Genomic DNA, 10,223 nt, shown 5'->3' on the forward strand with positions numbered 1-10,223 from the left:
ACTGCCAACAGTAGGAATATTTGTATGATTTTATATCCCTGTTTAAGTGCCCTTTGGGTTTATTTATGAAAGATTCCAAACCATTTTTTCTTTTTCTTTTTCGAGAGTGCACTCCAACTCTGCTTGTAATTAGTTGATCACTTACCCATCAAATTTAGAGAATTCAATTTTATATTGGTAACTTTATTCTAAATGAGATAGCTTTAAAATAAATGTATTTAATTCATCATTTTTACAAAATAAATGTATTTAATTCATCATTTTTACAAAATAAATGTATTTTATTTGATAACAATTTAAATTTTTAGTTTTTATAATTAAATCTATAATTTTTTATTCCACTTCTAAATTTGAATAATTGCAAAAATAGCACTTTTTAAGTTTCACCTTTCACAACTAGTACACTTATTATTATTATTTTTTTGTGCTTTTTGGCCGAGGTCGACCACCGAGATTTATATAAAAAGTTATTTTTTTCAACTTACACTACAAGAAATAACGGATACGATAGCTAACGAAAAAGCAATAAAAAACCTTTTATAACCTTATAGCCTTTTTCGAAGGTTCTGACTGTTCATGTTATTAAAAGTTTGTGATTCTTTATAGTGTTTTTGTAGAGCTATATTGGATACTTTTAATAAAGTATGAAAGTATAGCTTTTTTACTTTGCTATAAAAACATTTAATAGCGTTTTTTATTAAAGCAATAGTATGTTTATATAGCTAAAATAATACGCTATCTTTAACTTATAATAGCACTTGTTTAACGCTATAATATACCATTCATAGCTTTAATCTTATGCTATAGTAAGGTTATTTAGACTTTTCTAATAGCTATAATTATTAGAATAATTTTTTTATAGCACTTTTTTTCATTATATAAATTTTGTTATAGCTTTGCTCGTGGCTATAAAAAGTACAATTTTTTTTCTCAACAAGAATAAACTCGTGACTCGAGCCACATATTAAATACTTCTTAATACATTAAATACCATAACTTTCATTCATAATTGAAGTTTTATAAATCTATTAACATTACCAATATATATATAATCATTTCTTAGAACAAAGTACACAAATGATATAAAATAATATATCTTTCTTGTTTATTATTGCAAGTAAATAAAATATTTTGCAAGCCTTCTTTGCTCACTAATAATTTCTAAGATTCTCTTGATCTTCAATGAAAGTTTCTTTTGAAGGTTGATTTGACATTTTGATGGATACATATTAAACAAAAAAAAAAACTAACGATAGGGTCTTCAAGATCCCTCCAAGATCTTCCTTTGTGAGGAAACATCAATGGAGTATCGTTGCAGAAGCATTCTTCTCTTTCTGTTCGAAGTGATCTTCAAAACCATCCATAGATCCATCTTTCCCCTTGAAAGTGGTGAACATCGAAACCCAAAGAATCTTCAAGATCTCCACCATACTTCTCCTCCTTCAAGATTTTTAGAACCATCGACAGATTCATTTTCTCCCCTATAATCAAAATGACAAAGAAGTGAAACTCAAAATGGAACAAAGAGGAAATTCTAGCTAACCTGAAACTTGGTTTCCAGCACAATATTGCCCTTGGTTGAGGTTTCAAAGCTCTCCAAAATCTATTAGAAAATTCTCAGATAACCCTGCATATGACCAAAGATTTGACTCTCCACAAAAAATGTCTTCTACACCTCAACTAAATCAGACAACAAATGCTACAATTTTGAAGAAACCAAATAACCAACAAGAACAAATGCAAACTGATCCCAAAAATCTTAACCTGAATTTACCTTAGAGATCTACATGTCATCCTGATACAGAATACCATCAAAATATTCTTCCTAACTTTATAAGGACAAAGGAGTCTGAAAACCAATTCAACAAAAAAGAAAATACATTATCTAAATAAAAATAAAACCTCAACCGAGAAAGACCACAATAATCAACAACCCTCTAATATTGGAAATACCAGTCTATCCCCTTCACCAAAAAGATTAAAATCTTGAAAAAAAGAAGAACCAATGAACAGATGGATCTCAACATTGAAGAATCCATTAATAAAGAAGAAAGATTTCCCATTAATAAAGAAAGTAGAACCATCAAAACAAGTATTAAAAAGGGTGAGGAAATGTCAACCTCTAACCATTAATAAAGAAGATTTCTAAAATATTTTAACTAACCAATATGCTTATATTGAAAACGTAATTGCAATCTAAGAGCACTATATCAACAAATGTTATAATTGATGTGATTTTCCAAGTTTTAAGTAGTAAAAGGTATTACTCACAATATCCAAATAATTAAGATTTCCATTCACTTTAATAATTTCAGCATTACATATAAGTTGGTGCTTACATGAATATAGGTTTGACCAAGAAAATGCCAGCTACACAAATTTATAACTACAAGTTTATTAGCTTGCAACTACACAAGGATTTACTGGTAATTTTATTTATTCATAAATTTTCAAACCTATCAAACTTATTATGTGAGTGAGGAGAAAAGCAAATGACATAAAACATCCAAATGAAAGGTACTCTTAATCAGACTACCGGTGAAAACCAATCAAGAAGAGAAGAGAATAACTCTAGAACTTATATGAGTAATACAAGTCTATTTATATTAGTAATCAAGCGGTCGAAAAATAGCTTGTAACCTTAGGGGTCTTTTAGTAATTGTGTGTATCTTATGGCTTTCCACTAGTCTATTTATTTGGTTTTTTCTCTTGTACTTTGTGTATCAAAATTAATAATAAAAATCAATGTCTATCGTGGTTTTTCTCCCGGTACTAGGGTTTCCACGTAATTGTGCTTTTATTTTTAACATGGTATCAGAGCCAATAAAGCCTAAAAGTGGTCCAATAAGAAGAAATTATGATCCGATCAAGATTGGTGAACCCAAAAGAGCCACCATCTTTGTGTATCAGAATTAATAATAAAAATCAGTGTTTATCGTGGTTTTTCTCCCTGTACTAGGGTTTCCACGTAACTGTGTTGTTATTCTCTTCCCTACTCTTTTATTTTTAACATGGTATCAGAGCCCATAAAACCCAAACGCTGTCCAATAAGAAGAAATTGTGATCCGATTAAGATTAGTGAACCCAAAAGAGTCACCATCTTGAGGGGGCAGGTTGAGAATATCATATTGGAAAAACCAAGGGGACTCACACTCTTTATAAGATAGATAGGTTACTCCTCTCATTGTCAATTAGTTTTGAGATGGAACCCCATACTATCAAACATTATCAGCCCAACCACATAACAACTTCATTTTACCAATTCTCTAAGAAAAAGACATTGATCACCACAGGCACTCAACAAATCCCCAAAATGAAAATTTCAATAATTAGCTACTAATCAAAACTCCTGTTTCTCGATCCAACATCACAAACCAATGCATAGAGACTGTTGTTCAAATGAACTAAGAAATGTTAAAATTTCAAAGATCATATCTTATTTTTCTAAATAAAAGTTACATGATAAAACTGCAAGAAATTATTTCAAAACATAAAACCACAACAAATCCTTTTAGAATAGAACATGGGAGGAAGTAGAGCAGTAGAGAGGAGGAAAAGAGAGGAAAAGAGAGAAATACGGTTCATCAATCAATTCCAAACCTTTGCTTATTAAAATAGACTCCATCACATATACTTGCTTACTTCATTGACCAAATAGTTCATCTCTAAGTATCTAAAATGAAAAGAGAGAGAGATAAAGTCTTACGTCAAACTAAATCAAAACTTGTTTATAGAAGAAATATTACAAGTTGAATTGAAAACATCTTCTAAAAATGGATTTTTAAGGCCACTATGCATAAATAAGAAATGACATCAAGGTCTTTATCACAAACAATATGTTTAAATAGACATAGAAACCTAGTTAACAAAAGTTTTCAGCCATTAGTGAGTTTACGATGATCAGAATAAAAAAAGGATTTAACCACTTAAAGTATACATAAAGACAAATATCATAATAGTGGTGAAATATACATATCTGTACAATCATACATTCGAAGATCAAATGAAGCAATTGAACTCTCAAATGAAAAGTTTAGATCATCATCACTTTACGATTATGGAAAAATTAAGGGATATAAAAATCTTTACGATTGTACAATATAGAAATTAAGAAATAAAAATCATTGATTGATAGCTTAAACGGTCGTCAAGTTAAAAAAAGAAAGAAGTGCAACAATTGAGAGGTAGAAGGGAAATGGAAAGTGTCAGAGAGAGAGACTGACGGTGAGTTTGGTGTTGAAGTCATTTGACTTGGACATCTGTTATCTGTAACTTGAAGAGAGATTAAGGAAGTTTAGCTCTAAAACCAAAACATAAAAAAGACCATTAACAAAATTAATATTTATAAAAGCTATTGTCTTTCATACACAATAACATTACAAAGAGATTAATAATAATTTCAAATGAATCACTTATGCTTCATGTGTATAATATACATATAAGAATATAGTGAACAAAACCATCCTTTATTAATTCAACTATGCCCTTCTTTTTTGTACCTTCTGTTATCCTTTTGTTTAGAGAAGTAAGAAAAGTGTTCAACTTTGAGAAGAAACTCTACCTTATATATCAAAAGAATTATAAAGATACACATATTCTCTTGAAAAAGAAATCACCATTGCCAAACTAAGTCACAAAAGTACAAAGAAACCTACTAGATTTCATCTCTTCAAATGGCTGGTAGAAGCTACATACCTCATTTTCTCTAGCCAAATTTGTCCTCCCCTGTAACGAAAATAGAAAATTTCATATATTTGTAACATTAGTGTAAGTCATTAACATTCATATTCAATACCAAGGACATTAATGTGTGTGACTGAAATAACAAAAACCTTATTTACCTAAATTTTAGCATTGACCAACTTCAAATGGGAGGAAAATACAAAATAGTAATGACAGTGGACTAGGAGAAAGAGTAATTTACCTTGATGGCTAGATCTTGTTTCAAACCTCACTACAAGAAAATCGATCTTTTTCGAAGGTCAAAACCTTCGAAAAAATATTTAATAGACATTTGATACATTTTTTTTTAAAGATTATCTCAACCTTTGAAAAGTGTCGAAATAGATCCCGTCGAAAAAACTTTTTCAAAGATTTACTAACCTTCGAAAACTATTATTTTTCAAGGTTGATTAACTTTCAAAAATTATCTTAAAAAAAGAAGAGCAACCCACTTTTCAGAATCGAAAAGAATCATGGGAAAAAAGGAAAAAAAACAACTAAATCATCCCCATGAGCTCACTGATTATTAGGGTTTTTTTTTTTTTTTTTTTTTTTTTTTTCCTTTTCCCCCATTTGTTTAACGGGAAATCGGGTGAATTTCAACACAGAGATTGAAACCCACCAAGCAAATTGAAGTAAGAAAGTGAATAGAAAAATGTAGTGGAAGAAGATGACGAAGGGGATTCCAGAATAGAGAAAAAAAATTTGAACCAATTCTTAATCTTGAACTCTAAAATGACACTATAGTCTAAACTAACTCTAATTTTTGTTTAGTCTACAAATTGAAAACTTGGAAACTACTAGTTTGAAATATTCATATTAGACTTCTTTAAATCAATATTTCTAGAACAGAGTAACAAAGATGATAAATTAATGACCTTTACTCAAACTCTAACCAATAACATCATATCTATCCATTATTTTATACTTACCATTTTCTCTTGTGTAGTTTTATTCACAGTCAATCCATTATTGCTCAAGTGAGTTAGCTCCCAAATTCTAATTCGACTCGGTTCTTCATTAGTAACTCGAACCTATTTAAGTGAAAATATTATATATTAGATAATTTGACCAAATTAAAAGAAGTTTATGTAATTTTTCATCTAATTATCTATTTTTCAACTCTTTGTTGTATACTTTGTGAACCACATGTGTGATATACATTCAATTTAGAATGCTTCTTTTGGTTTCTTTCACACATCTCCTGTATTTCAAAAGTAGAGTATGAGCAACAATAAAAAAAATAATAATAAGTACAATTTTTTTTTATTTTTTTATGTACAAGAAAAAGATATTAGAATACAACTTGATATTCAGTTGACTTTCACAACTTTGAAAGATATTCTGCATTGTCTCTTGTAATTCCTGGTGGAATATTTACTAAAGCTTCTACAACTGTATCATATTTGTACAACCATTTTTTCTTTAAACTATCTCTCCAATTATTATAAGATCAGTGAATTTGAAGCAATACTGAAGTCTCATGACCTTCAACTTTAAATCGTTCCTGCAAAAAAAATGGTAGTTGTAATCTAATTATGTAGGAAGTAAATTAAAGGAAAAAAAATAATTATTTTTTCACATACCAATGTAAACTCAAATAGTTTCCTTTTTGTTGTTGTATCAATATCTCTCAAACTTTTTACTTGCAAATGAGTAAAGTTGACTTGTCTAACTAAGATAGTGCATTGGCTTTTAAAGATATCAACATTATCTCCAACGGGTTGTTTCTTCCTCCATGACACATCAAATCTAATCTCATGAAGTAGTTTAACTAGTTTGAGATTACGTGTGAGACCACGTACTTTTCTTACTATAAAAGAAGATTCTAAAGTAAAAAGAAAGAAAAGAAAGTAAGTTACTAATAAATAAAAAACAAATAATATATATTACAAAAAAAATGTTACCTCTATTAAGAATTTTTTCATGACTAGTAGTTGATCTAATTTCTCCCGTAATCGATGATGAAGCTTCTAAACCAACTTTAAATTTTGTTGAAGATTGTTGATCTTCAACTATTTGGTTAGATGTAGATGCAATCGTAGTATTCTCGTGACTATCTATATTATTATCGTTGTTGAATCTACTTCTTACTTTTTTCATCCTTTACACAAATAATGAACTTGTTGGAAAAAAACAAGTTAGATAAATAGCATAATAAAAATTGAGTATTAGTTTAAGAAATAAGAGATCATATATTATAAAGTTAAAAAGAGATTACCCAACATAAACGATAGACAAAAAAATTAAGAATTAAATTGCTCAATTTACGTCTTCTTCGTCATCTTCTTCTTGACAATCTTCATCTATGATCAAATGGATATTGTAATAATCTCTTGGATCAACTTTCAACACAAAATACCAAACCGGATTTCTTCTATCTTCAAGGTAAAAAACTTGTTCAGATTGGCATGCTAATACAAATGGCTCATTTGTAGCCAATGTGTACATTATATTCACACTAGTTAGTCTATGATCATCAATTCTAATTCCTTTACCAATACTGTTGATATTCCGCCATTTGCATTTAAACAAAACGACATTGTTTCCACCCATATATTACAATTCAATAATCGAAAGGGGCTTCCCGTTTTGTTTTAGCGCGCAGTGTCATGCAATACACCAAAGTACTCTTGATCATCAGTTCCTCTCACTACTATCCCACTATTTTGTGTTTTTCTTAAATCATCATCATCCTTGATACGAAATCTAAATCCATTAACAATGTACCATTTGTAGCATGTTTCTTCTTGTGACGAACCTCGAGATAAATCTAATAATTGTTTTTCAACTTTCTTGCTTCCATCGATATATAATTTAGTAACCTACATAAAAAATAGTATCAAATTTTAAAATGAATAGAAATTGTATAGATGAATAAATATCATAACTGTTGTTTTTTCTCACTTACATGATCTTTAAACCATTTTACAAACTCTTTATCATGTTTTTTTTTGTGCATTTCTGGGGTCAAGATGTTGTAATCCTTGTATGTGCTCACTAAAAAATTAAAAAGTTACTTTAGATTCTATTTAAAAATATTTTAAAAAATCATCAACAAGAAAACTTTTACATACCTAATATATAGGAGACCATCATCACAGTTCTTTAAAATATAGAGATGAGCTTGTCTCCACTCTTGTATCGTTAGCCTTCTTGTTTATTTGACTGGTCCCATAGGACGACCAATTGGTTTAAAGATAGATATTCCTTCATAAGGATTATGATCATTATCTCTATTTCTTCTCTTTTAGTTGAACTTAGCTTCTATAGTGTGAAAATATCTAGTGTAGAACATTACACATTCATTGCTGATATAACCTTCTGCAATAGAACCTTCAGGATGATCTCGATTGCGTACATAAGCTTTTAACTTACTTACTTAAATACATTTCAAATGGGTACATCCACCTATACAGAATTGGTCCACCAACTCTAACCTCATTCGGTAAATGGATTAATAAATGCACCATTATATCAAAGAATGACGGAGGAAACATCATTTCCATTTTACAGAGAAGTTTTGCTATTTCAACTTTAAGAAGATTTATATCGTCTACTTTAACCACTTTTGAGCACAAGATCTTAAAAAAATTGCTCAATTTAATCAATACATCTCGAACTTCCTTTCTCATCAACCCTTGAAGTGCATATGGAAGCAAATATTCCATAATAATATGATAGTCATGACTTTTAAAACCAAATAATTTTCTCCCTTTTAGATCGACACACCTTCCAACAATAGAAGAGAATCCATTTGGAACTTTTAATTTCTTCAACTACTCACAAAATGCATTTCTTTCATCTGATGACAATGTACAACATGAAGCTGGTAAGTATAATTTGTTTTCTTGTATTGGATGCAATTCCTTTCTTATATCCATTTCTTCAAGATCAAGACAAGACTTCAAATTATCTTTAGTCCTCCCTTTAAAATTCAATAATGTACTGATTACGTTTTTACAAACATTTTTTTCAATATGCATGATATCTAAATTGTGTCGTAGTAATAAAGTGCTCCAATAAGGTAGCTCAAAGAATATGTTTTTCTTTAGCCAATCTTTAGAACATTTTCTCTTTTTCACACTATTGCCAAATACATGTTCTCCAAATTGGTTCACTTGTTCAAGTATATCACTTCCAGACAAATTCTTAGGAGGTAGGTTTTCTTCAATAAACCCATCAAACAACTCTCATTGTAGTCTCCATTCATGTTTTATGGGTAAGAAACGACGATGACCGATGTAGCACATCTTTCCACTATTTTTTAAATAAAGTGATCGAGTATCAAAATTACAGAATGACAAGCTAAAGTCCCTTTTATATTCCAACCAGATAAGTTTTCATATGCTAAAAAATCATTAACTGTCCATAATAATGCAACACGCATGTTAAAATTTTGTTTTAGTGAAGCATCATAAGTTTCAACCTCTACATCCCATAAGAACTTCAGTTCATCAATTAACGGTTGTAAAAAGATGTCAATATAATACCAGGGCCTTTAGGTCCAGGAATGAGTAATGATAACATGAAATAAGGCTCTTTCATACACATCCATGGTGGCAAATTATATGTGATAAGAATGACAGGCCATCTCGCATCGAATGGGAGTTCTCTTTCTTAGAGCTCTTCCCACTTTTTAGTAACAAAATAGGCCAGACACTATAAGATATACTCATATTTCCAAATGGATTAAATCCATCACTAACCAATCCAAGTTGAACATTTCGAGGCTCTAAAGCAAATAAACTATATGATTCATCAAGTGTTTTCCAAGCAATAGTGTCAGTAGGATACCTAAGAACTCCATCATACACTCGTCCATTCAAATGCCATACTATATGATTCATCAAGTGTTTTCCAAGCGATAGTAAAGTAAATGATTTATTACTCTAACTTCCAAAAGACTTTAGATGAAACAACTTCATAATGAAAGACAACTTAGAATATTTTTTACACCTAGGATAAAGCTCTTTTTCTGCATCATTCAACAATCTATAAAACTGAGAAGCATTCTCATTAGGTTTTTCATCATAACCATGCTTATTTGATTCTCCTTTACCAATCCAGTTATTCATGTTAAAAGCACCAAAATGATCCTCTAGTATTTCAAAAACATCTTCATCATCAGTGTCATTATCATTTTCTCCTACTTCATAAGTAAAACTTTCTTCACAGACAAAAGATTGTTGAAAAGATAAGGTTCACAGAGTAACAGCCACTTGATCTTCAGATTTTACTGCCTCCATCCCAGAAACAAAAAAAGATTGGATAGCCATTGCGTTTTAGCAATTCAGACGTTTACTATGTTCACACCCTCGCCCCATCATTTCCAGTTCCTGCCAGTCTATCGCATAACTCCAACGGACCCACCCCATCTCGTGTAGCTCAATCCTGTTTAGTACAATTGATCTCGTCTCTTCAACAATCTCGCACAGTAGCCTCATCGTCTTAGGCTAGCCGCCAGCCCATCGTCTTACGCCAGACGCCCTTATCGGTCT

At 30.4% G+C, this 10,223-nt stretch overlaps 1 long non-coding RNA gene across 1 annotated transcript; it reads right to left on the bottom strand.

Moving 5' to 3' along the window:
• Positions 1–6,072: 6,072 nt before the first annotated feature.
• Positions 6,073–9,859, bottom strand: LOC120076362. The gene is made up of 4 exons (XR_005481509.1): positions 7,800–9,859; positions 7,634–7,722; positions 6,309–7,547; positions 6,073–6,229 (listed from the first exon to the last, which is right to left on the bottom strand). It is a non-coding gene; the product is annotated as an uncharacterized LOC120076362 (long non-coding RNA).
• Positions 9,860–10,223: the final 364 nt, after the last annotated feature.

The sequence above is a fragment of the Benincasa hispida genome, chromosome 4 (assembly GCF_009727055.1).
Source record: "Benincasa hispida cultivar B227 chromosome 4, ASM972705v1, whole genome shotgun sequence".
In the NCBI taxonomy this organism is placed as follows: Eukaryota; Viridiplantae; Streptophyta; class Magnoliopsida; order Cucurbitales; family Cucurbitaceae; genus Benincasa; species Benincasa hispida.